Raw genomic sequence first — 25,234 nt, 5'->3', positions numbered from 1 at the left:
ATATGGATCATGTGCAGGAAGATAAGGGTTAATCTTGGCATTATGTCTGGCAGAGACATTATAGGCCAAAGTGCTGCACTGTTCTATGTACTATAGGCTTGTGATCAGCATCATCTGGCAAATTGTATTGTTTTTTTCTTTTTGTTTGTTCAAGCAAAATAAACTTTCAGAAAATAAATTATTTTCTTTCCCTCAGTGTTTCAAGTATTTGAGCTGTTCAATGGTAAATTAATTTCTGCGTGGGGTTAGTTTGGCTAGAGGAAGTGTGACATTTTTACTGCTTTTCTGAGAAATTCCTGTCCATTTCTACCTGGCAGAAGTTGACAATTCTATGAGGGAGGCTTAGAACTCTGAGAAAGTTGGTGAACAGATTTCAACTAGCAGTAACAAGCTTTCTCTTATTACATAACAAATGCTTGATTCCATTTTTAGGTGAGATGCAGCATTCTGCAAAGTCTTGGGAATTCAGTCAGTTCATGCTCGTGAAGAAAGGATACATTTTGAAGCTCTGCATCTTAAGAGGTTTTCAACTGACAATAGCTAATTATCATTGACTTGCAATGTTTTTTGCTTTTGAGGTTCATGCTCTTATGATTTTTATATGCCAGGAACCAGAAGGAGAATGTGTAGACCAGGAAATTGTTGAAGGCAGGGTGCAGTGAAGTGTGTGTATGTGTTGGTGTGTCTGAGAGAGAATAAAGGAATGAGAGAGCGAGTGAGGATGTGAGAGTAAGTGTGAGCGAGTGATAGTGAGAGAATGAGAGGGTGAGAGCACAAAGCTTCTGGCCCGGACAGGCTCAGGGGCAAGGTGCTGAGGGAATGCTCAGTTCAGCTGGGTGATGTCATCACTCAGCTATTCCAGCATCTCCTTGACTCCAGCTGTGTCCCACGGATGTGGAAGGAGTCCACACTCATACCGGTGCCGAAGAAATCTAACGCCAGGGAGATGAAGGACTTCAGACCGGTGACACTCACATCCATTCTTTCCAAGTGTATGGAGAGGGTGGTCAGTGATCACCTCACTGCTATGGTGGTGGACAGGCTTGACCCACTCCAGTTTGCCTATAAGGCAAGGCGTGGGGTGGAGGATGCCTGTTTGACTCTCCTGGACACAGTTAGCAGACAGCTGGACTCCACACACCCCCACACGCGGATTTTATTTATGGACTTTTCTTCAGCTTTTAACACAGTTAACACGGTCACCCTCTGCAACCGCCTACTGGATCTACAAGTCAACCCATCACTTATCCTGTGGATAAAAGACTTTCTGCAGGACCGGCCTCAGCATGTGGTGGTAAATGGTTTTAAATCCAAGAACATGATTTTAAACACTGGTGTCCCCCAGGGTTGTGTCTTATCACCGATTTTATTTTCCATCTACACAAACAACATAACAAACAATAACAGTGACATTTCCCTTTTTAAGTATGCAGATGATATGGCCCTGGTGGCCCACATCAAGGATCACACTTCTCTGGCTGCCTACTATCAGCAGGTCAACACCCTGATGCTGTGGATCAAAGAGAGCTCTTTGGAGCTTAACATCTCCAAGACCAAGGAGCTGTGTTGTGGGGGGAGGCGAACATCTTCCCCCCAACCTCTCTTTGTACCTCTGAGGCTGAATGGGCAGACAGTTGAGCAGGTAGAGGCCTTTAGATACCTGGGCACAGAGATTGACACCCGCCTGTCCTTCTCCCAGCACACAGACTCTGTGTACAAGAAGGCACAGCAACGCCTTTTCCTGCTGAGGAAACTCAGGAGCTTTGATGTCAGACAGGACATTTTAACAGCTGTCTATCAATCACATAGAATCTGTACTCACCTTTAGCATCACATCCTGGTTCACCCTCACCTCTGTCAAAGTCAAATCAAAGCTTTCCCGGATCATCAATCAGGCAAGCAAAATAACTGGCAAAACTCAAAATCAATTATCAGTACTCCACACCCAGGCAGTTAAAAGGAAAGCCAATCTCATTACACAGGATCCCACCCACCCCCTGCACAAGTCTTTCCAACTTCTGCCATCAGGCCGCCGATATAAAGTCCCCCTATCCAAGAAAAACACCCACAAAAACTCATTCATACCCATCGCCATAAACAGCTTAAATAAAAAATGAACAATGGACAAATTAACCCTGACGCATTGTCACTTTACACGTATCCACAACTTTTATCTTGTCTATCTTTACAGTTTTTAATTTTTATATTTGCTTTTAAGATCTATACACACTGTGTGTGCTCGCAGAAATCTGTGTTGTATGACTGCTTATCAGTACATTGTCCTGTCTGTATGTTGAGCCACGTCAAAGAAGATTTTCTGTTACGACAGACAATAAAGTTTTCTGAATCTGAATCTGAGTAAGTGGGATAGTGAGTGTGAGTGAGTGTGACAGTGAGAGTGAGTGAGTGTAAGTGAGTGTGAGAGTGAGTGTAAGTGAGAGTATGTGTGAGAGACTGAGAGTGTAAGAAAGAGAGTGTGAGAGCGCCGGTGAGAGTATGTGTATGAGAATGAGTGAGAAGAGTACGTGTGCAAGAGAGTGAGAGTGTGAGAATGAGTGAGAGAGTGTGATAAGTGTGAGAGAGTGTGATGAGTAAGAGTGAGTATGAGAGAGAGAGAAAGAGAGCGAGAGAGCAAGAAAGAGAGATATTCAAACACTGTCACCATTGTAGATTGGCTATGTCATACTAGCCAATTATAGTGTTTGTTAGTAGTGACTCTGCCTACTATGTAATACATATTATCAAGAGCCTGCTTGCGCTTGCTAGAATGAATAGCAGCTCGGAGATGTGATGACTGCAGATCCTTGCAGTCAGGTAGTGTCTGCTGAAACAGTCGGCTCATCGGTGTCACACTGCCTGTTTATCGGTTTTGATCATCTGAAAGTGTGTTTTATATCTCAGATGGCAGCTGTTGTGACCTGCCCTTGCAAGCGTACTACATTATTATGAAAAATGACCAAGTTCTGTACAAACTTCTCTCCTGTGTTTTGGACAGCAGGTCAGGTCAGTGCCTGCTGAACAATCAACAACCCTGCGGTTTTGAACGATTTGATCGGCAAATTATTGAAGGACCACAATGCTGGCAGGTGCATGCTGATTCAATTTGGCTGCATGCTGTCAATTTGTGATTTACGGGATTAACTCACCGGGATAAGCTTGTGGGAGGAATGTTAGACAGCAAGGTATGAGGTGAGCTCCTTCGCAACCCTAGAACAAGCAGAACATGCCTGTCGTATTTCTGAGATAACGTCTCCCCATACTGACTTTGTGCCCTTCAGTCAACGTCTGCAGAATAGTGTTAATCTTGCAGACCTCTCCCCTCGCAACCCCCATGCTGGGTCTGCAGTTCGTTGTCAAAATTGCAACTATTTCCATGCTACGGGTCATCAATTCTGTGCTGCCTATGGGAAAACTTGTAATTTCTGTAAGAAATTAAACCACTTTGCTCAGAGCTGCCATTCCCATGTGACTCCTGTAGCTTCAAGGACAAGTCTGCATCTGGTTCAAAACGACTTTACTGATAATGACTTCCAAGAGCCTGACTCGCAATCCCCCGAACCGCTCTAAGAGAGTACAGATACCAGTTCTGCCATCCACTCTCTCCTCACTTTGTCTAACAAGCAACTTGACCCTGAGGTAACCATGTTTGTGAATAACAGGCATTTGATCGTAAAGATAGATACTGGCGCTAAATGCAACGTCATCTCATAGAGAGAGTTTAAAAAAATCCGTACCACCGTACTGTCTCCGCAACGCTTCGGGCTTACAAGGGAGAAGTACTACACCCACGTGGACAAGCTGATTTAAAGTGCACCATCAGCAAACAGACTCATACCTTACCGTTTTATATTGTTAATGGAGATTCAGAGACTATGCTCGGTATCAATGCATGCCACGATCTAGGCCTGGTTTACTTTGGCTGCGTGGTCCATAAACTCTGTCTCGCTGATGGGCCTACACAACAGCTACACTCTCAATATAAAGAACTGTTTAACGACGAGCTTGGCAAGTTGCCTATCAAATACCACATTGCTGTTGATCCCAAAGTTACTCCTGTGGTCAGAGTGCCACATCGTGTTCCGTATGCCATGCGCGACTGAACTCAAGTGTATGATCTCCATGGGTGTTATTGCTGAAGTTACTGACCCGTCTGACTGGGTTTCCACCATGTTGGTTGCAACACAGAAAAACAAGGAGGAGATCCGTATCTGCATCAACCGCAGAGTCCTTAACACTGCCATTAAACGCCCGCATTACCCAATGCGAATGACAGAAGAAGTTGCTGCCCAGATAGGCCACACAGCAGTATCTCAGTTCTGCACATGGGCTGCACACGGGCTGCACATGGGCCGGAAGTTAGGGGGCGCCGTCCTGTGCGGTATGGCTGCCCAGCCTGCAGCTGTTAGTTTTTCACTATTTTTTTTATTTTTAGTGAGTTTTAGTGTTTTGTTTTTGGAGCTTTTTAGTCTTTTTTATGTGGGGGATGGGAAGGGGGAAACTACTTTTCAGGGTCCCTACCTGGTTGGAGATGCAGCTTTTCTCCGAGCTGCAATTTCGACCCGTCCTCGTGGCCTACCAGCGGGCCTGGAGCGGTGTTTCCTGAGGGGACCACCCAGTACCTCGGCTTTGGTGGTGGCTCAGCGCTGGAGCGGAGTGGGCGATGCCTTGGAGCTGGAGCTCCGGTGAGCTGAAGACCGGCGATAAAAAACATAGCGAAGCTGCAGGACTGTGGAGCGTCCAGCTGCGGGCGGCGGCGCTGAACGTTTCACCGGGAGCCTGGGATCTCTCGACGAGATCGCCAGTAGTGGATCTCCATCTGGCGCGGCCTTGTTGGCTTTGGAAGCCGCGGTCTCCAGTACGGAAGCGGCCATTCCAGGGTTCCCAGGCCGCTGAGAGGATTCCCCCGACGCCGGAGTACCATCACCCGGTGAGAGCGGCCTGGAACATTGGGCCTCCGTAGAGGCAACTGTGGAGGCCTCAATAGGCCCGACTATGGGTGAACTGGGGATGGGGACTGGACTTTGTGCCTTCCCTCATAATGGGAACCATTGTGGGGGGATGTTTTTATGTTTAAATTTCTTTATTACTGTTATGTCTGTATTCTTTCTTTATGTGCTGCATGGCAAGAAGCATTTCACTACACCTAGGTGTATGTGACTAATGAAATAACCTTTGAACCTTTGGAAGGGTTTGCAGGCCACCCGTTAGATATAGCGATTTTGTGTAATTCTGCAAATGTATTATTAACATCCCTCCTATATTGCTTAGTTATCAATGCTTCTTTAGTTTCTACAAGGAAGGATATAGATTGGCTATTTCATACTAGCCAATTATAGTGTTTGTTAGTAGTGATTCCGCCTACTTTGTGCTTCATATTATCAAGAGCCTGCTTCCGCTGGTTAGAATGAGTAGCAGCTCGGAGATGTGATGACTGCAGATCCTTGCTGTAAGTAGATTTAATAAATATGTATTGTGTCGATGTGTGTTCAAGCCGACTCATTACAACCATTATAGTTAGGGTTGTACACCACAGAGACAGACCCTTTGGTATGATGTCCTCAAGATGCCTCTCTACACTGATCCCATTTTACTACACTTCGCCCATCTACCATTATTCCTTTCCCAAACACATACTTTAAAAAAATGTTGTGATTTTAATTGCCTCCAGCATCTCCTCTAGCAGCTTGTTCCATATACCCACCACTTTCCATGAAAGACCTGCTTCTCGTATATCCTTTGAGTATTTTCCCTCTCACCTTTAACCTGTATTTATAGACTCCGTAACCTTAGAAAAAAGACCATGTCTGTTTCTATCGACCCTATCTATGCCTCTCGTATTTTTGTAACCCTCCGTAAGGTCACCCTTCAGCCTACTTGGTACCAATGAGAATAAACCCAAGCTATCTGATCTCTCATAACCATAGCACTCCATTCCAGGCAAGATGTTAGTAAATGTCTTCTGTACTTGTCTGTACTCTAGTGCTACCACATATTTCTATAGCGTGGTGATCCTAAAAATGCACACACTATTCCAAATGTGGCCTAACTATGTAAAGATGCAACATTACACTCAATGCCCCTGCCTATGAAGGCTATGAAGGTTAAATTACTTCTTTACCACCCTATCACCTATGTCACTATTTACATATATACTGTACATCATTACTCCTTATGTCCTACCAAGATTAAACAACCAAAAATGTATTACCTCACACTTCCTTTGATGAAATCCATTCACTACCTTTTGTCCATCTTTCTGGCTGATCCAAGTTCTCACTATCTACAACTCCACCAATCTTCATGTGATGTGCAAACATACTTATCAGCCCACAGACCTTCTCAAAAAGTAATTTACATTTATGAAAAACAATAAAAATCCCAACACTGATGTCTTGATTACACCAATGGTTACAGACATATAGTAGGAAAAACAATCCTCCACAACTTCCCTCTGCCTCCTATCACCTCGCCAATTTTGGATCCAGTCCACCTTGGATCCCATGTGCCTTAACTTTGGGTACTAGTCTACCATGCAGTATCTTGTCAATCTGGCAAATACTGAGGTAGGGGCTCATGTTGTTGACCTCCCTGTGGTGAGCCCTGTTAACTGACCTCAGTCAGGCGAACAACAACAAACAGTGTCAGCAGCAGCACCGCAGCTTGGCGCCAATCGGGAGCAAGCGCCCTTTTTAGGGCGGGCACCTACGGACCAGATGGCATCACCCTGCTGCAGACTTCTGCTGCCTCAAATGCAAGAAGAAGAAGAAGATAACTAAGGTTCATAAGGAATATATAGAACATCAGGATGTGAAGAACATTTAGGCTGATGCTTGGTATGGAAATCGCTCATAATTACATTAGACAGGTGGTCATGCTCGCTCTCAGTGTTTACCCGTCTTTTTCCTCCATTGCAACCTTCATGATCTTTCTATAGACATGTTTCGATGGATAACCTTCATTATCTTCTCCTCCTATGCTTTCTGTTATAATTAATTTAATCTTCTCTGAACCTATCTTTGAATCTAAGAATAACTTTGAGGTCTTGTTTAGGTTTATTATTGTCATAAATACAGTGAAGAGCTTTGTTTTGCATGCTTACTAATCAAATGAAATAATTCTGTACATAAATACAATCAATGTAAAATCAGGTACAATAGAGAGAGCGAAGGGGAAGATGCAAAGATGCAGAGGGGAAGATATAGCTCTCAACATTGTAGCCAACCATTTTATCCTGCTTTGCATGATTATGCGGATACCATAAAGTCTATCAAAAGTCTATCAGTCCCACCTTATATACTTGGCTTCTTTTTATTTTCTTAACCTCTTATACCACTACATCGGAAAATAACCATAGGTATAGTACATTTTGCCATTTGCCCCCTTTAAGCTCTACAAGCATGATGCAACTTGAGGAGAGTTTCCAGGTGAAGTTAAGAAACTAGCAAAGTTTAAAATAAAATGAATGGCTTGATTTTAATCATGTATTGACTGACTGGCTGGTATCACTGACTGGCTAGCATGCAACAAAGGTTTTTTTACTGTAACTCGGTACAGTAATAATAAGCAAAACTACTACTACCTGTATTAACTAAACAAATGATTAATGTGAGTAGTCAAACCAGGGCAGTATCTTCACAGTTAATGTTCGGGCCCTAGGGTGTGCTGTAGTGCAGAGGGATCTAGGAGTGCAAACACATAGTTCCCTGAAAGTGGTACAATGGATAAATAGTGGGGTGAAGAAGAATTTTGACATGTTGGCTTTCATCTGTCTGGAAAATGTGAATAGAAGTCAAGACATTATGTTACAGTTGCTCAAGATGCAGGTGAGGCTGCATTTGGAGTAGTGTGTGCAGTTTTGGTACTTCTGCTATTGAACTGGAAAGAGTGCAGGGAAGATTTATTAGGATGTTGCCAGGACCTGAGCTATGGGGAGAGGTTGGGCAGGTTAGAGCCTTGAAGCGCAGGAGGTTGAAGAGCATTATATAAAATTGGGGTGAATGCTTTTTCCCCAAGGTAGGGTTATCAACAACTAGAGGGCATAGGTTTAAGGGTGAGAGAAGAAAAAATGAATAGGAAGCTGAGGGGAAATGTTTTACGCACTGAGGCTGGTGGGTAGATGTAACAATCTGTCTGGTTTAGGTAGATGCAATCACAATATTTAAATGTCATTTGGACTGGTACGTGGATAGGAAAGGTCTAGTGCGATATGGGCCAAACCAAGGCAAATTGTACTCGCTTAGATGGGGTGCCTTAGTCAGCATGAATGAGTTAGGCCAGAGGCTCTGTTTCCATGCTGTGTTGCCATTCACAGTATGCCATATATGCTGTGTTTCCATGTTATGATTTTCTGAGTTCTATATAATCTATTTCACTGTAAAATGACATATCAGTTTTTCTTAGCTATCGGTCTAAATTCAACTATTATTCAGTAACAAATCTTAGATTGGAAGACCTGGGGCATGAAATGGAAAAAAATAGGATCGATGGTGTTAGTCTGGTCTATATTAATCGGACCTGAGTTGTACAAAGATCTTAATTTGAAAACATGATTGCAATTAAATCTATGTCTGAATGTCTGGTGAGAGAGCTGTATCAAAATGTTATACATAAGGTTTGGAGTGGAATCAATTTGCAATTAAATGCTTGGTGATACCTGAGCAATAAATATTCTGGGGTTTCTCGCAGCATTTTGTCAGCTGAAAATGTGTTATTGGTGGGAAATAAAAATACTCTGTGGAGCCAATTCCAGATAGAGCTGCAGAATAATTTACACAACAGTCGCAAATTCCCATACAGCTGCAGCATTTGTAAATGAGACTATTAAATCCATCAGGCGATGTGCATAATATGAAGCTCAATTATGTCCTATGATCCTGCACAATACAATAAGATTAACTGCGTGCAGTTGTAATCTTTATCAACGTACAGTGGAGCTTGTGTGCAGTTTAGGAAGCAGGCTGCCACCTCATATTTAATATTTTATGAACTGAATGAGTTTTCTTTCCCTTGGCATCTTGCATCAGCATTTATATCAGCTTGCAGCAAATCTGCAGCACGTTTTATGGCATGGGTCAATATCAAGGTCAAGAGATTGGTTTCATTTTCAAACCAGAAGTAAATTCCATCTTGTTTGAGACTGAATAATCTGAATGCATCCACAGTTTCAGCCACGTAAATATTAAGTTCTGTTCAAAATAAAGATGGCCTTCACTTGTTTCAATTCACAGCACAGAAACACTTGTGTTGTTTTGTTTTCGGTCAAAAGTTTATGTAAAATCAGATTATGTAAAATCAGATAATGCTGTAAAAATTCAGCTGATATCCTATTTCAGTTACATATGCAGAAGACTAGGTTGGAAGAGGTTCAGGTAAACTTCTGCCTCACATGGAAGGGCTGCTTAACTCCGTGGATGGTGGTGCAAGGTGGAGCAAGGGGAGGTGAAGGGGAAAATGCTTTGGGTTGGTGAAGGGTGGGTGGTGAAGGATGAGTGGACCAGGTTCCCGAATGGAGCAATCCTGGACAAAACAGAAAGTGGGAATGAGGGGCTGTGTGTGGGGGAGAAGATGGTGGGTTTGCATTGGAGCTAACAGAAATGGTGGAAGTTCATATGATGGAAGCGGAGGCTGGTGAGGTGACAGGTGAGGACCAGGGTAGCTCTGTTGCTGTTCAACCTGGGAGGAAGAGTGGTCAGAGTAGATTTGCAGAAAATGACGGAAATAAATACAAGGTCTACTGATTCAGTGCTCACAATGTGGCTTCTTCTACATTGGTGAAATCATGTGTGGACTGTTTTGCAGTGCTCCTGCACTCTGCAATGGCCATCTCAAAATTGCGGTTTCATGTGACTTTAACTCTTCTTCCCATTTCCACACCTACCTGTCTGTCCTTGGAACTTTCTATTACTATGGAGAGCCCAAAAACACAAACTGGCCCTAATCCTTTATTCTTCCCTCTCCTCTCTTCCCCCAACCAAGTTGCCCATCTGCCCATCACCCCTTCCCACCAGGTTCCATCTATCACCATTAGGTGTCTGTCTAAACGCCGTTTCTCCACCTGATTCCATTCATCTAACATAGAAACATAGAAAATATGTGCAGGAGGAGGCCATTCGGCCCTTTGAGCCAGCACCGCCATTCATTGTGATCATGGCTGATCGTCCCCTATCAATAACCCGTGCCTGCCTTCTCTCCATGTCCCTTGACTCCACTAGCCCCTAGAGCTCTATCTAACTCTCTCTTAAAACCATCCAGTGATTTGGCCTCCACTGCCCTCTGTGGCAGGGAATTCCATAAATTCACAACTCTCTGGGTGAAATTTTTTTTTCTCACCTCAGTCTTAAATGACCTCCCCTTTATTCTTTAACATCCCGGTCCCATCGACTCCACCTATAACCTACCAGCCGACATTTCATTTGCCTTACATACCACTAGAAACCATCAGTCTTTCCTGTGCCCCCTCAGTGCTGATGCACGGAATAGCCTGAAACATTGAACATTTTGCCCCACAGATGCTGCTTGACTCGCCAAGCTTTCCCAGCATCCTGATTCCAGTCTTTGTTGTCTCTTTTGCCTTCACTGAGCTTAAATAATTGGTGCAGTAGTTGAGAATTTTCTTATGAAGATCTGCTTGACTACATTCACAATTCTCTGCCCTGTAAATCGTTAAAGTTTACAAAGTGATACTTCGTGCAGCACATGCTAATACTGTCTTCCAACCAAAAAAATGCAACTCCTGAGATGCTAAGTTGTTGAATTTAGTCTATAATCACGTTTGATTACTGCAAGTTAATTAAAGCTTATTTATACTGAAAACGCAGTAATTCACATTTTGTTTGCATATTGGGAATTCAAAATTCACTGAGCAATCTTCAAAACACACTTAGAAATTGTAATAAAATGTAGAAAACATGAGTATAGCTGATCACCAATTAGAAGAGAAAAGTTAACATTTTGGTTGTTACTTTCCAACACTTTACAAGCTGTAAAGCAATAATGCATTAGTCCTGATTAATGCATGCATTTTCTAGTGTAAATTCTGACAGACCAGTTACCTTTAAAGATTCACGTCGGAAACAGGCCCTTTGGCCCAGAGTCCACAACAACCAACAATCACACCATACACCAGCAGTATTCTACACACTAGGAACAACTGATAATTTTACCAAAGCCATTTAACAGACTAACCTGCATGTCTTTGGAATTTGGTGGAAACTGGAGTACCCAGAGAAAACCCATGTGGCCATTGGAAGAGCATGCAAATTCTGTACACACAACACCTGAGGTCAGGATTGAACCCGAGCCACCGGCCTTCTTAGGCAGCAGCTCCACCACTGCACCACTGTGCTGCAATTTTACCTTTTACACTTCCACATTTACATTAGAAATAAGTCACAATGTGCCAGAGTAACTCAATGGTCAGGCAGCATCTCTGGAGAACATGGATAGGAGGTATGAAGAAGTGTCCTGACCTGAAATGTTACGTATCCATGTTCTCTAGATGCTTGACACAATGTTACTCTAGGACTTTGTGTCATTTTTGTCAACCAGCATCTGCAGTTCCTTGTATCTTATTTTCTATTAACTTTCAGACCAATTTCCCTCCGGGGATGAATAAAGTTTTATCGTATTGTATCGTTAGAGGATACGCTTGACAGTCAAAGGCAACTATGAAATGGCCATCCAAAAAAGATACCCAACTCTTGCCTACTCTTGACTGAAGAAGGGTCTCATCCCGGAACATCACCTATTTCTTTTCTCCAGAGATGCTGCCTGGCCCGCTGAGTTACTCCAGCATTTTGTGCCTATCTTGCCAACTTTGCATGATAATGAGAAATTGCCTGTATGAGTACATTCATCCCTGCAGCTTGCGACAACAAAGGTGAGTGAGGCAAACACATTGCCAGAGCAGAGAATTGCCTTACATTTGTTCTTCGTGGTCACAAGGACATGCAAATTCCACACAGGTAGCATTCAAGGTTGGGACTGAACCCACATCTCAGGAGGCGTGAGGTGTTGCGGCACTGTGTCGCTGTAATGAATAATACCACAGATGGCCAGTTGCTTCTTCTGATGGCGATCACTGCAGCGTTGTCAGCAGACAAGTGACTGATAACAACATTGTATAATCTCTGAGCATTTTCCACTTCATGTTCAAAGTCAAAGTCAAAGTATCCTTTATTGTCATTCAGACCTTTCGGTCTGAACGAAATTTCGTTGCCTTGCAGTCATACATACAATAAAAATAACAAAAACAAACCATAAACACAAATTTAACATCCACCACAGTGAGTTCACCAGGCACCTCCTCACTGTGATGGAAGGCAAAAGTTTTAAGGTCTTTGTCTCTTCCCTCCTTGTTCTCCCTCTGCGCTGAGGCGATCCAGGCCTCCGCTGTTGTGACCCCACCGGGTGATGGTAAGTAAGTCCCGCGGCTCAACCGTGCTCCGCGAACGGGCCGGTTCAAACTCATAAATACATTGATATGCACATGGGAATTCCAGTGCTATTTGTGATTCAGGATAATCAATACTGGCAAGGAAGATGTTTTGATATTGAAGATACAGTGCAGAGTTGAGTGTACTGTGGTTGGCTGGTATTCAGTTTCAATTCTCTACTTTCTTGAAAAGATCCTTTCTTTAAAAAGTAAATGCATTAGTTATTTAAATTGTTCTGAGTCAGCTTCACAGGATGGTAATGGGTAAACAGGGAGTCTTTACAAAATGGCAGTGAAGTACAGAAATATACATTCGTAGCAATAACTGCTGAATGTTCTTGAAAACTGCAGATTAATTAACAGCTCTTATTGCCATTACTATTTCTGTTGGCAGTCAGTGCTAAAATGTATTCACAGATATCTTTAACTTCTCATTACTCCATTCTGAGGCCCTGATCTGCTTCGAGATTGTATTGTATTGTATATCTTTATTGTCATTTTCCTGAGTACTCACATACCTAGAGGAAACAAAAAAACGTTGCTCAACCAGTGTCCATTCAGTGTGCAGTAAAAATAAATAGAAATAAAAATACATATATCATGAACAAATTAATCATCTCGGTGCCAAAGAAAAGTAAGGTAGCGTGCCTTAATGACTCCGGTCAATGGCTCTGACATCCAACATGATGAAGTGCTTTCAGAGATTGGTGATGGCGCATATTAACTCCACCTTCTCAGCTGGCCTTGATCCACTGCTGTTTACTTACTGTCACAATAGGTCAACAGCAGGCAACATCACCCTGGCACAAAACTCATATCTGGAACAAAGATCCACAAATTGTTGGAGGGAACCCAAGCAGTCGTTCCAGATGAGGCAGAGGTTCACCTGCACCTTCTCCAACCTCATCTATTGCATCTGCGGCTCTAGGTCTCAGCTGCTCCACATCGGTGAGACAAGCGTAGGCTTGGCGATCGCTTCAGATCGCACTAACCAACCTGATCTCCCTGGCCCAGCACTTAAACTCCCCCTCCCATTCTGAATCCATCCTTTCTGTCCTGGGCCTCCTCCATGGCCAGAGTGATTCCCACCACAAATTGGAGGAACTGCACCTCATATTTCACTTAGGTAGTTTACACCCTAGCGGTATGAACATTGACCAATTTCAGACAGTCCTTGCTTTCTCGCTCCTTCCCCTCCCCTTCCCAACTCTCCCACAGCCTACTGTCTCCGCATCTTCATTTCTTCTTCCCGCCCCCCCCCCTCCACCTCCATAGACATCAGTCTGAAGAAGGGTCTCGACCCGAAACATCACCTATTCGCTCCATGCTGCCTCACCCGCTGAGTTTCTCCAGCATTTTTGTCTCCCCACAAATTGTTGGAGTAATTCAGTGTGTCAGGCAGCATCCCTGTAGAAAATGGATCTGTGACATTTCAGGTTGGGACCCTTCTTCAGATTCATTTCAGTCAGAAGAAGGGTCCTGACCTGTCAGGGAAAGGTATACAGTTATTCTCCGAGTCGCGTCCTCGCCCCTCTCCTCGTGACCTACTAACAGGATTGGCGCAGCCTTTCCAGCCAGGAACCGAAGCAGAGCTTCAGCAGCGGTGGCGCAGTGCTGGATACATCGCGGAGCAGGCGATGCCTTACCTGGGATCGCCGTTTGAAGCTCTGGACTATTTGGCCTGCAGCTCCATCATCGCGGAGCTGTGGTTTGTAGAGCTTCCAGCACGGGCGGCACTGACCAACATCGCGGAGTCCTGGGATCCCTTTGCCAAGGGCTGCCAGCGTGAATCTCTGCCTGTGGACTTCGGGAGCCGCAGTCTCCGGTAGGAAATGGCCGATTCGGATGTCCAAGCCGCTGAGGATGTTCTTCCGTTCCGGGCAGAATTCCATCATCCCGGCGAGAGGGCCTGAACATCGGGCCGCCCATAGCGGCAACTGCGGAGGACTCGGGAGGCCCCGACACACGTGAACATCAAAGAATATCCAAGAGGAGGATGATTGAACTTTGGTGCCTTCCCGCACAGTGGGAAACTCTGATACCGCTGTGTGGGGATATTTATGTTATACACTATGGTGTTTTGTGCTCTTTATTTTATTCATATGGTGACCACAAGTTTCACTGTACCAATTGGTGCATGTGACAATACTCTTGTCTTGTCTTGTCTCTTGCCTTCTACAGTCGGAGCATTGAGTGTAAGAGTCAGGGTGTCTTGTTGCAGCTTTACAGTACTTTATAAAGGCCGCATTTGGAATATTGCTTGCAGTTCTGGTTGTTCCATCACAGGAAGGATGTGGAGGCTTTGGAAAAGATTCAGAAGACATTTGACAGGATGTTGCCTGGATTAAAGAGTTTAAGCCAAAAGGCGAAATTAGAGAAATGTTTCTTGTTTTCTCTGGAGTATCACAGGCTGAAGGGAAACCCAATAGAAGTTTATAAAATTATGAGATACAGTGTGTAGACGGGTAGGCAGTCAAAACCTTTTTCCCAGGGTGAAAGTATTAATTACCAGTGGGTATAGCTATAAAGAGAGGAAGGAATATTTAAAGGAGATGTTCGGGGGAAGATTTTACATAGAGGCTGGTAGTTGCCTGGAACAATAGACAATAGGTGCAGGAGTAGGCTATTCGGCCCTTCAAGCCAGCACCACCATTCAATGTGATCATGGCTGATCATCCCCAATCAGTAGGTATGGTACAATACTTACCTTCAGCAGTGCTGCAATTCTGCCACTGGCCATGTGCACTATTTTAGCACGTTTGAGGGGGCGGGGTAAAAACACATTTTTTTTCCGACTTGGTACTAGGGTATATTTTGTTGGAGTGCAAGATTTTGCTAAAGAATCGTTCCGACGGCCGTTCTGTGTTTTAAAAAAAATTCGCCCGACTAGTTAATCGCTGGAGTGATTTTAAAATCAGCTTTTGAAGCCGTCAACGCCGACAACGGGGACGGATTTTATGTAGGGGCAGGTAAAAAAAAGTAGTTTATTTTTATGTATAAAAGTGATTCCTAAAATGCATTTAATTCACATTTTAAGTTGCGAAACGGTGATTTTTTTTCCCCGAAGAACCGGCAGTGTTTTTGCTGTCAATATGGAGACTAAATCACTGCAACCGCAACATTCCAAATGGTCGCGTTCCAGATAAACCCACTCGCAAGCTGATTTAAATGGCCATTAATTTACAGGTATTAAACATTCCTTCCATTTGGCCTATAAACCCATGACAATGAGATAACAAAATTATGCTATATTGTGAATTCTTGTGTGAATGTTATTTGGACACTTAGGCTATTTAAAAATGTTAATCTATTCTTAAGAAATGGATAGATGTTTAGATGTAGTAATTGAATTTTGTAATTAGCTACAATTAAGTAACTAACTAATTATATGCTTTAATTTCAAGTCATCTAAGTGAGATTGTTTCATATTTGTTTCAGAATGCTTCAATCTATAATAACTGAAATTTTCTTTCAGTTCTCTTAATTTTTAAGAAAGTTATGAGCTTTTGACTGTTCCCGATCACAGCTTTTGTGTTAAGTCAATGAAAAAGCAATAGGAAACAAGATGCTAATTTCCAAGTATGCAAATGGCCATCACTTTTTTAATACTGAAGATATGAAAGTGAATTAGGTGTCAAATTAAACTTCTTTTTTATGCTTTATCTGATGGGATAAATCAAAGACTTGACTTTTAAAATCTCAAAATTTTGTAACATTGCTACAATCAGTACCCCGTTCCTCCCTTCTCCCCATATCCTCGGACTCCGCTATCTTTAGGAGCCCTATCTAGCTCTCTCTTGAAAGTATCCAGAGAACCGGCCTCCACCACCCTCTGAGGCAGAGAATTCCACAGACTCACAACTCTCTGTGAGAAAAGGTGTTTCCTCATCTCCGTTCTAAATAGCTTACTCCTTATTCTTAAACTGTGGCCTCTGATGTGTCCAAACCCTTAACAATCTTATATGTTTCAATAAGATTCCCTCTCATCCTTCTAAACTCCAGAGTGTACAAGCCCAGCTGCTCCATTTTCTCAGCATATGACAGTCCCGCCATCCAGGGAATTAACCTTGTAAACCCACCCTGCACTCCCTCAATAGCAAGAATGTCCTTCCTCAACGTGCTGCAAGATTAGTGGTGAAAGCAGATATGTTAATGATGTTAAGTGATATGTGTAGAACTAGGTCATTCGGCTCATCAAGTATACATCTTTCAATCATGGCTGATTTCTCTCTTCATCATAACCCTATTCTCCTGCCTTTTCCCCGTAACCTCTGACACCTATACTAATCAAAAATCTATTTATCTCTCTGTCTTAAAAATAAATGAATTCCACAGGCAGTGGAAGAGGCTTTTTGATAGGCATGTGAATATGCATTTGATCAAGTGCTGGTAGAAGGCCAAACTGTCTATTACTGAGCTGCACTATTCCCATTTCCATATTAAGATTTACAATAAACAAGCTGGAAATCAAATGGAGACCCAAGAGACTTTAAATGCTGGAATCTTGAGCAAAATAAAAGTGCTGGAGGATCTCAGTGGGTCAGGAAGCATCTGTGGAGGGAAATGGGCAGACGGTGTTTTGAATCAGCACCCTTCTTCTGACTTGTTCAGAGATGTCATCTGTCCATTACCCTCCACAGATGCTGCCTGACCCACTGAGTTCTTTCAGCACTTTGCTTTTTGTTACAAATTAAATGGGAAATTTATAGTAATCAATAGTCTAAAAGACCAAGAGACAATGTTGTAACTGAAGCAGGTGTGATATTTACAACACGCATTTTACTAGGTGTGTCTCCATCACTTTGGCAACATGGCCATGTAATTGCAACCAGTCACCATGCCAATGGCTGAACTGAAAATATTGTTCATTATTCTACTATCTTACCCACATCCCACAATCTCGACTGAGTTATAGAACAAAATAACACAAGAAAATAGGGACCAGGAAGAGCCCACTTGGCCCCTTCCTGTGATCCTGCCCCACCATTCAAAATGCCTGATCTATGCTAGTCTCAGCATATTCTGCCAGTTTCTTGTAACTATCAATTCCTTGAACTTACAAACATTTAACCATCTCTACTTAGAGTCATAGAGTCATACAGTGCCCAATTTGCCCACACCGATCAACATGTTCCATCTTTGACCTTTATCCCTCTAAACCTGTCCTATTCATGTACATATGTCAATGTTTCTTAAACGTTGCGATGGTACCTGCCTCAACTACCTCCAACGGCAGGTCGTTCCATACACCCGCCACCCTTCCTGTGAAAAAGTTGCCCCTCCGGTCCCCATTTAATCTTTCTCCCCCTCATCTTAAACCTATGTCCTCTGGTTATTGATTTCCCTACCCTGGCTAAACAACTATGTGCATTTACCCTATCTATTCCTCTCATGATCTTATACACCTCTATAAAATCACCCTCATACTCCTGAGCTCCAAGGAATAAAGTCCCAGCTTGCTCAACCTCTCCCTATAGCTCAGCGTCTAGATTCCCAACAAACATTCTTGTTAATCTTTTGAGAACCCTTTCCAATTTAACAACATCAATCAATATTAAAAAGTGTCTATTGCAGATAGATTAGTGAAGACAGTCCTGTGTCATTTTATTTCAAAGTCACGTGAGTGACTACGTGAAGAGCCCGCCAGCCGCATGCGCGTCAATGCGTTGACGCATGGCATGGGAATCGGAGCAGTTCGAAACTGCTCCGGCAGGTAAGGTCATTTTGTCTTCAAGCTAGATGCAGGAAAAATGTTCCCAATGTTGGGCGAGTCCAGAACCAGGGCCCACAGTCTTAGAATAAAGGGGAAGTCATTTAAGACTGAGGTGAGAAAAAACATTTTCACCAAGGGAGTTGTGAATTTATGTAATTCCCTGCCACAGAGGGCAGTGGAGGCCAAATCACTGGATGGATTTAAGAGAGAGTTAGATAGAGCTCTAGGGGCTAGTGGAGTCAAGGGATATGGGGAGAAGGCAGGCACGGGTTATTGATAGGGGACGATCAGCCATTAACACAATGAATGGTGGTGCTGGCTCGAAGGGCCGAATGGCCTCCTCCTGCACCTATTTTCTATGTTTCTATGTCTATGTTTCTAAGCCCTTTGTCCTCCTCTGCTGGACTGCATTTCTCCCAGTCCTCTGGTAGGCTGCTTTTTCTAGCTAATTGTATGAATAGAGTCCCAACATGCTCATCAACAGACCCTCTAGTCCTGTCAACAACCTCGTGAATCTTCTCTATACCCTTTCCAGCTTGAGATTACAATCGAGCCATCCACAGTGTACAGATACATGATACATGATATGGATAAAGGGGATCAATGGCAGAGGGTGATGATGAAGGATTGCTCTTGCCATCTGGAGCCTGAGATCAATGATGCATCATTGGGTGCACCACAGGAATCTGTGCTGAGACCTTTACAGTTTGTCATATACATATGAATGTGGGAGGTAGCATAATCATAATCATAATCATGCCAAATATGTTTTGCAACATACGAGGAATTTGAAAGTTTACAGAGGATATGAAAATTATGTTGTTAATACAGGATGGATAGGCGGACTCTTTTGAGAGTAGATGGCTGAAAGTTGACTGTAGAGAGTTTTATAAAACCACGATATATAGAGGTTCATAAAATAAAGTGAATAGCCACAGTCTTTTCCCTAGGGTAGGGTAGTTTAAAACCCGAGAGCGGAGGTTTAATTCGAGGGGGAAAAGATAAAGGGGCAACGTTTTCACATAGCGGGTGGTAATGTATGGAACAAACTGCCAGAGGATGTGGTAGAGGCAGATACAATTACGGCATTTAGGAGATACTTGGACATGGATAGGAAAGGTTTGGAGGGTCACAAAAATGCTGGAGAAACTCAGCGGGTGCAGCAGCATCTATGTAGCGAAGGAAATAGGTAACGTTTCGGGCCGAAACCCTTCTTCAGACTGATAGGGGGTGGCGGGGAGAAGGAAGGAAAAAGGAGGAGGAGGAGCCCGAGGGCTGGGGGATGGGAGGAGACAGCCCGAGGGCTGAGGAAGGGGAGGAGACAGCAAGGGCTAACAAAATTGGGAGAATTCAATATTCATGCCCGCAGGATGCAGAATCCCCAAGCGGAATATAAGGTGCTGTTCCTCCAATTTCTGGTGTTGCTCACTCTGGCAATGGAGGAGACCCAGGACAGAGAGGTCGGATTGGGAATGGGAGGGGGAGTTGAAGTGTTGAACCACCGGGTGGTCAGGTAGGTTCTTGCGGACCGAGCGGAGGTGTTCGGCGATACGATCGCCCAACCTCCGCATAGTCTCACCGGGACAGATGTTGCATTTATTGCGGTTGCAACACAAAGTGCCCGGGGAAAGGGTGGTACGGGAGGGAAGGGAAGAATTGACAAGGGAGTTGCGCAGGGAGCGGTGTTTGCGGAAAGCAGACATGGGGGGAGATGGGAAGATGTGGCGAGTGGTGGGGTCACGTTGGAGGTGGCGAAAATGTGACGGCTGGTGGGGTGCAAGGTGAGGACTAGGGGGACTCTGCACTTGTTGCGAGTGCAGGGATGGGGAGAGAGAGCAGTGTTAGGTGGTATGGAGGAGACCCTGGTGCGAGCCTCATCTATAGTGGAGGAGGGGAACCTCCGTTCCCTGAAGAATGAGGACATTTCAGATGCCCTGGTGTGGAACGCCTCATCCTGGGAGCAGATGCGGCGTAGGCGGAGGAATTGGGAGTAGGGGATGGAGTCCTTACAGGAAGCAGGGTGGGAAGAAGTGTGGTCCAGATAGCCATGGGAGTCAGTGGGTTTATAGCGGATGTCAGTCAGAAGTCTATCACCTGCGATGGAGATAGTGAGGTCAAGTAATGGTAGGGAAGTGTCGGAAATAGTCCAGGTATATTTGAGTGCTGGATGGAAGTTGGTGGTGAAGTGGATGAAGTCAGTCAGTTGTGTGTGGGTGCAGGAGGTGGCCCCAAAGCAGTCATCGATGTAACGGAGGTAGAGGTCGGGGATGGGGCCCTGGTACGTATTGAACATGGATTGTTCAACATACCCGACAAAGAGGCAGGCGTAGCTGGGGCCCATGCGTGTGCCCATAGCTACGCCTTATATTTGGAGAAATGGGAGGAGTCAAACGAGAAGTTATTGAAGGTAAGGTCCAGCTCCGCTAGGCGGAGGAGAGTGTCAGTGGCTGGGTATAGGTTACTCCTCTGGTCGAGAAAAAAACGGAGGGCTTTGAGGCCATCCTGGTGGGGGATGGAGGTGTAGAGTGACTGGACGTCCATGGTGAAGATGAGGGGGTGAAGGCCTAGAGAATGGAATGCGCGGAGGCAGCGGAGAGTGTCTGAGGTGTCTTGAACATAGGTAGGAAGGGATTTAACCAAGGGTGATAGGATGGAGTCAAGGTATGTGGAGATGAGTTCGGTGGGGCACGAACAGGCAGAGACAATGGGTCTACCGGGACAGTCAGGTTTGTGGATTTTGGGGAGAAGGTAAAAGCGGGCTGTGCGGGGCTGGGGAACAATGAGGTTGGAGGCTCGGTCGGGCAGGGTGTGGGAGTTGATGAAGTCGGTGATGGTGCTGGAGATGGTGGCCTGGTGCTTGTCAGTGGGGTCATGGTCCAGGGTTAAGTAGGAGGAGGTGTCCGAGAGTTGGCGCGTGGCCTCAGCTTTGTAGAGATCGGCGCGCCAGACTAGCACGGCACCTCTCTTGTCGGCTGGTTTGATAACCCAATCTGGGTTGATGCGGAGTGATTCGGTGACAGTGCGTTCAGGTGGGGAGAGGTTGGAGTGAGACAGGGGAATGGAGAAGTTGCGTCGGTTGATGTCACGCCGGCAGTTTTGGATAAAGAGTTCTAAAGCCGGAAGGCCATGGGGGAGGTCCACACGGAGGGGGTGCGTTGGAGACGGGAAAAGGGGTCATCAATGGGGGGTGAGGACTCCTTCCCATGGAAGTGCGCTGTGAGGCGGAGGCGACGGTAGAAGAGCTCCAAGTCGTGGTGGGCGCGGAACTCAACTCATTGAGGTGGGGACGGAGGGGGACAAAGGTAAGACCTCTGCTGAGGACAGACCGTTCAGTGTGGGGGAGATCGGGGGATGGTGAACACCCAGCAGGGATGGGGGCTGGGTCCGGAGGAAGGCAGGTGGGTGGACTGGGGATGAGGCGATGTGTGGTGGGGGGGTCGTGGGTGGAGGGGGAGTGGTGGGTGGTCAGGGGGGGGTGGGGGGGGGGGGGGGGGGGTGGGGGGGGGGGGGGAGTGCTGTAATGTGGGCGGGGAAGAGCAGGGTTCACATAGTTAGAGGGGGATGGGGGAGAGTCAGTGGAACAGCCACTGAGGTTAGCAAGGCTGGGCAGACTGGCACTAGGACCCAGTGGAGTCAAACCCAGGAGAATGGGAGTAAGCAGTGTGGAGGCTTCAGGCCCAGTGCAGAGTCCAGTCTCCGTAAGGCGACGGCTGTGGGTTGCTGGAGGGAGGTGGAGTGGTGAGGGTCAACGGACCCGATGGTGGGTGTCCAGTGGCAGGGTCAATGGTTTGGAGGGATATGGGTGAAGCACAGGCAATGGGAACTAGCTTGGTTAGGCAACCTTGTCGACATTGACCTGTTGGGCTGAAGGGTCTGTTTCTAAACTGAATGGTGCTATGACTACACTTTGATGACTTTAGCCCATCCCAAATATCCACATTTGACCATCGATAATATAGAGGTTGGGAGTTCATATCGCCGTTGTACAAGATGTTGGTGAGACCACATTTAGAGTATTGTGTTCAGTTCTGGCCACCATGTTATAGGAAAGATATTGCCAAGCTTGAAAGGGTTCAGAGATTTACGAGGATGTTGCCAGGACTAGAGGATCTGAGCTATAGGGAAAGGTTGTGTAGGCTGGGTCTCTATTCCTTGGAGCGCAGGAAGATCAGGGATGATCTAATAGAGGCATATACATTCATGAGGGGAATAAATGATGTAGATGCACAGAAGCTCTTGCCCAGTGAAGGGAATCAAGGACCAGAGTACATAGGTTCAAGGTGAAGGGGAAAGGATTTAATAGGAGTCTGAGGAGTAACCTTTTTATGTAAAGGGTGGTGGTTGTATGGACCATGCTGCCAGCAGAGGTAATTGAGGCAGGGACTATCCCATCATTTAAGAAACAGTTAGACAGATACATGAATAGAACAAGTTTGGAGGGATATGGACAAAACGCAGGCAGGTGGGTCAAATGTAGCTGGGACATGTTGGCCAGTTTGGGCAAGTTGGGCCAAAGGGCCTGCTTCCACAATCTATCACTCTATGACTTGCAGAAACATGTTGCTAAAAGCCTAGAGCCAAAGGTTCTCATCACAAACCCTGGCTGTCAGCCAGCACTATTCACCCATGATGTTATGACCACTGTAGATGATGTAAGTTGCAAGAATCTGTTCAAATTAAGATCCTCTAGTTGAAAGAACCAGCTACCCAGTGGCATCTGGCAATCAGGGCAGTATCTCATTACACTAGTACTTACAAGAACCGTTCTATTTAAAAGGAGCACCCTTTTAAATGTTATTCCTCTGTCAGATTTAATCACTGAAATTACTAACCAGACAATGATTTTCAATACATCTCAAAATACATTTTTTTTTTAAGTAATCAAATGTTACCCTGTAATTAAACCAATTTATAGCAATTTTCATTTTATTATTTTCCTTCTAGTTATTCACCTGATGAGAAGCTCTTCTCTATATTAAATATATAAATATATAAATAAATATATATATATATATATATATATATATATTTCTCTTGGTTCAGGGGATGAAAACTTTAGCAATTGACAGACTTGTGGGAAAGAATTTCAAAAAATTTAATTATTTTTCTCTGAATATAACTGCCAACCACACTGTACATCTGCAAAAAAAGGATAGAAAATAATATAATTGACTGTAAAATATAGATTGTAATAAATGAAAAAAAAAAGGATATATAAGATACTTCCTCCTGCTGAAAGGATAATTTAGCCCAATTAAATGCAATGCTCAAGTTAATTTTCTGGCACTTTACATAACGTGAAAATAAAAGGAAATAAATTTTCCTTTGGGATCGATACTTTTCTGCAGATCATTTACAATTTGTTCATTAATAGACCTTGAGTAACATGCTTAAGTCTGCAAAGGAAATCACTCAACTTCTCCATGAACGCAGATTGAGATATTCCTGCTCCACTTACATACGAAACAGAAGAAATAAAATTTCATTGTAAAACGGAAGCAAACTCCATTAAGATAAAATACAAACATCAGTTATCCATCATAGAGAAGCATAAAGCTTCTCTACACAGTGTAATAGGCACTTTGGACCACCTTTTCCATACCGTTGATTGGGCTAAGCCCATTTGCTTGCATTTGGCCAAAACCTTCCAAGCCCTTGCTATCCATGTTAATAGTACTTGCACAAGAGTGTTTGTATTTACTACCGATAATAATGCCAATATTGATACTAATATTTGGTGTAAGCACCAATCCCATACCTGTCCCTATCCTTCAGAGCGGCCCTACTCTGTGCCTTCCAATAACTAATTTCACCCAATTTGCTACAGCTGATGGGTGGGAAGGAGGTGATAGTGAAGGAGGAGATAACTTATCATTTAACCTGATACTTACAGCCATTACTTCAAATACTGGAGCTTTATTTACCTCAAGGGTAGCTCAGAGTTATGATCTATAGGGCATGGGTTTGCAGGCATCAATGGATTGCAAGCTGGGAAGTGGAAAGGAATAGGCCAGGCATCTTCCTTGTGATTCTATACACCTCCATTAGATCACCTAATGATCCAATGATCACTAACTAGCCTGCTGCGTACACCTCCAGATTTAGGGACCGTTTCTTCCCAGCTGTTATCAGACAACTGAAGCATCCTACCACAACTAGAGAGCAGTCCTGAACTACCATCCACCTCATTGATGACCCTCGGACTATCTTTGATCAGACTTTACTGGCTTTACCTTGCACTAAACGTTATTCTTTATCATGTATCTATACACTAAATGGTTCGATTGTAATCATGGATTTTCTTTTCGCTGACTGGTTAGCACCCAACAAAAGCTTTTCACTGTACCTTGGTACACGTGACAATAAACTAAACTAAACTAAAAGATAAGCATTGAAGCGATTCGAGAGGTTGATTATGACACGAATCAACTAATGCTTCAGAAATGACCTAGATGTGCTTCAATTTGGATTTTGCCACAAACGGACAACAGCAGATGCTATCAGGGTCTTGTAGCAATTTGCACAATTCTAATGCTATCTCAGGAACTGAACACTATGGACCACCCCTTGCACTATCATGGAGTTTTTTTCTAATTGTGTATTTTTGCAATAATGTTTTATTTATTTAGCACAGTTTTCTACTTTTCACAGTCCTATAAGGCTTATGTCCAATTTGTATATACATGTTCGGCATGGACCAGAAGGCCGAGATGGCCTGTTTCCGTGCTGTAATTGTTATATTATATGGTATATAATTTATGTTTCTGGGTGTGGTCCAAGTCTATATTCCTGTGATGCTGCTGCAAGTAAGATTTTCATTGTACTTGTACTTCGCCATACTCGAGCATCTGACAATACACGACTTACTTGATTGAACACAGATATTTGTTCTCCTGCAATTTTGTGGTTGGCCAAATAAACTTTGTTTGGCAAATCTTGGAACATTTTGTACAGCTTTTAATATCCGTTGAAACAGTCATTTAATTTCTGTCCTTTTGTCTAATTGTTTTCAACTGAAATAATTAAAAGGAAATGTAAATCAAAAAACCTGCAGGTGCTGCAAATCTAAAATAACTTAGAAAATGTAA

The sequence above is a fragment of the Leucoraja erinacea genome, chromosome 1, assembly GCF_028641065.1.
Source record: "Leucoraja erinacea ecotype New England chromosome 1, Leri_hhj_1, whole genome shotgun sequence".
NCBI classification, from domain to species: domain Eukaryota; kingdom Metazoa; phylum Chordata; class Chondrichthyes; order Rajiformes; family Rajidae; genus Leucoraja; species Leucoraja erinaceus.
Note: the sequence above shows the minus strand (reverse complement) of the source record.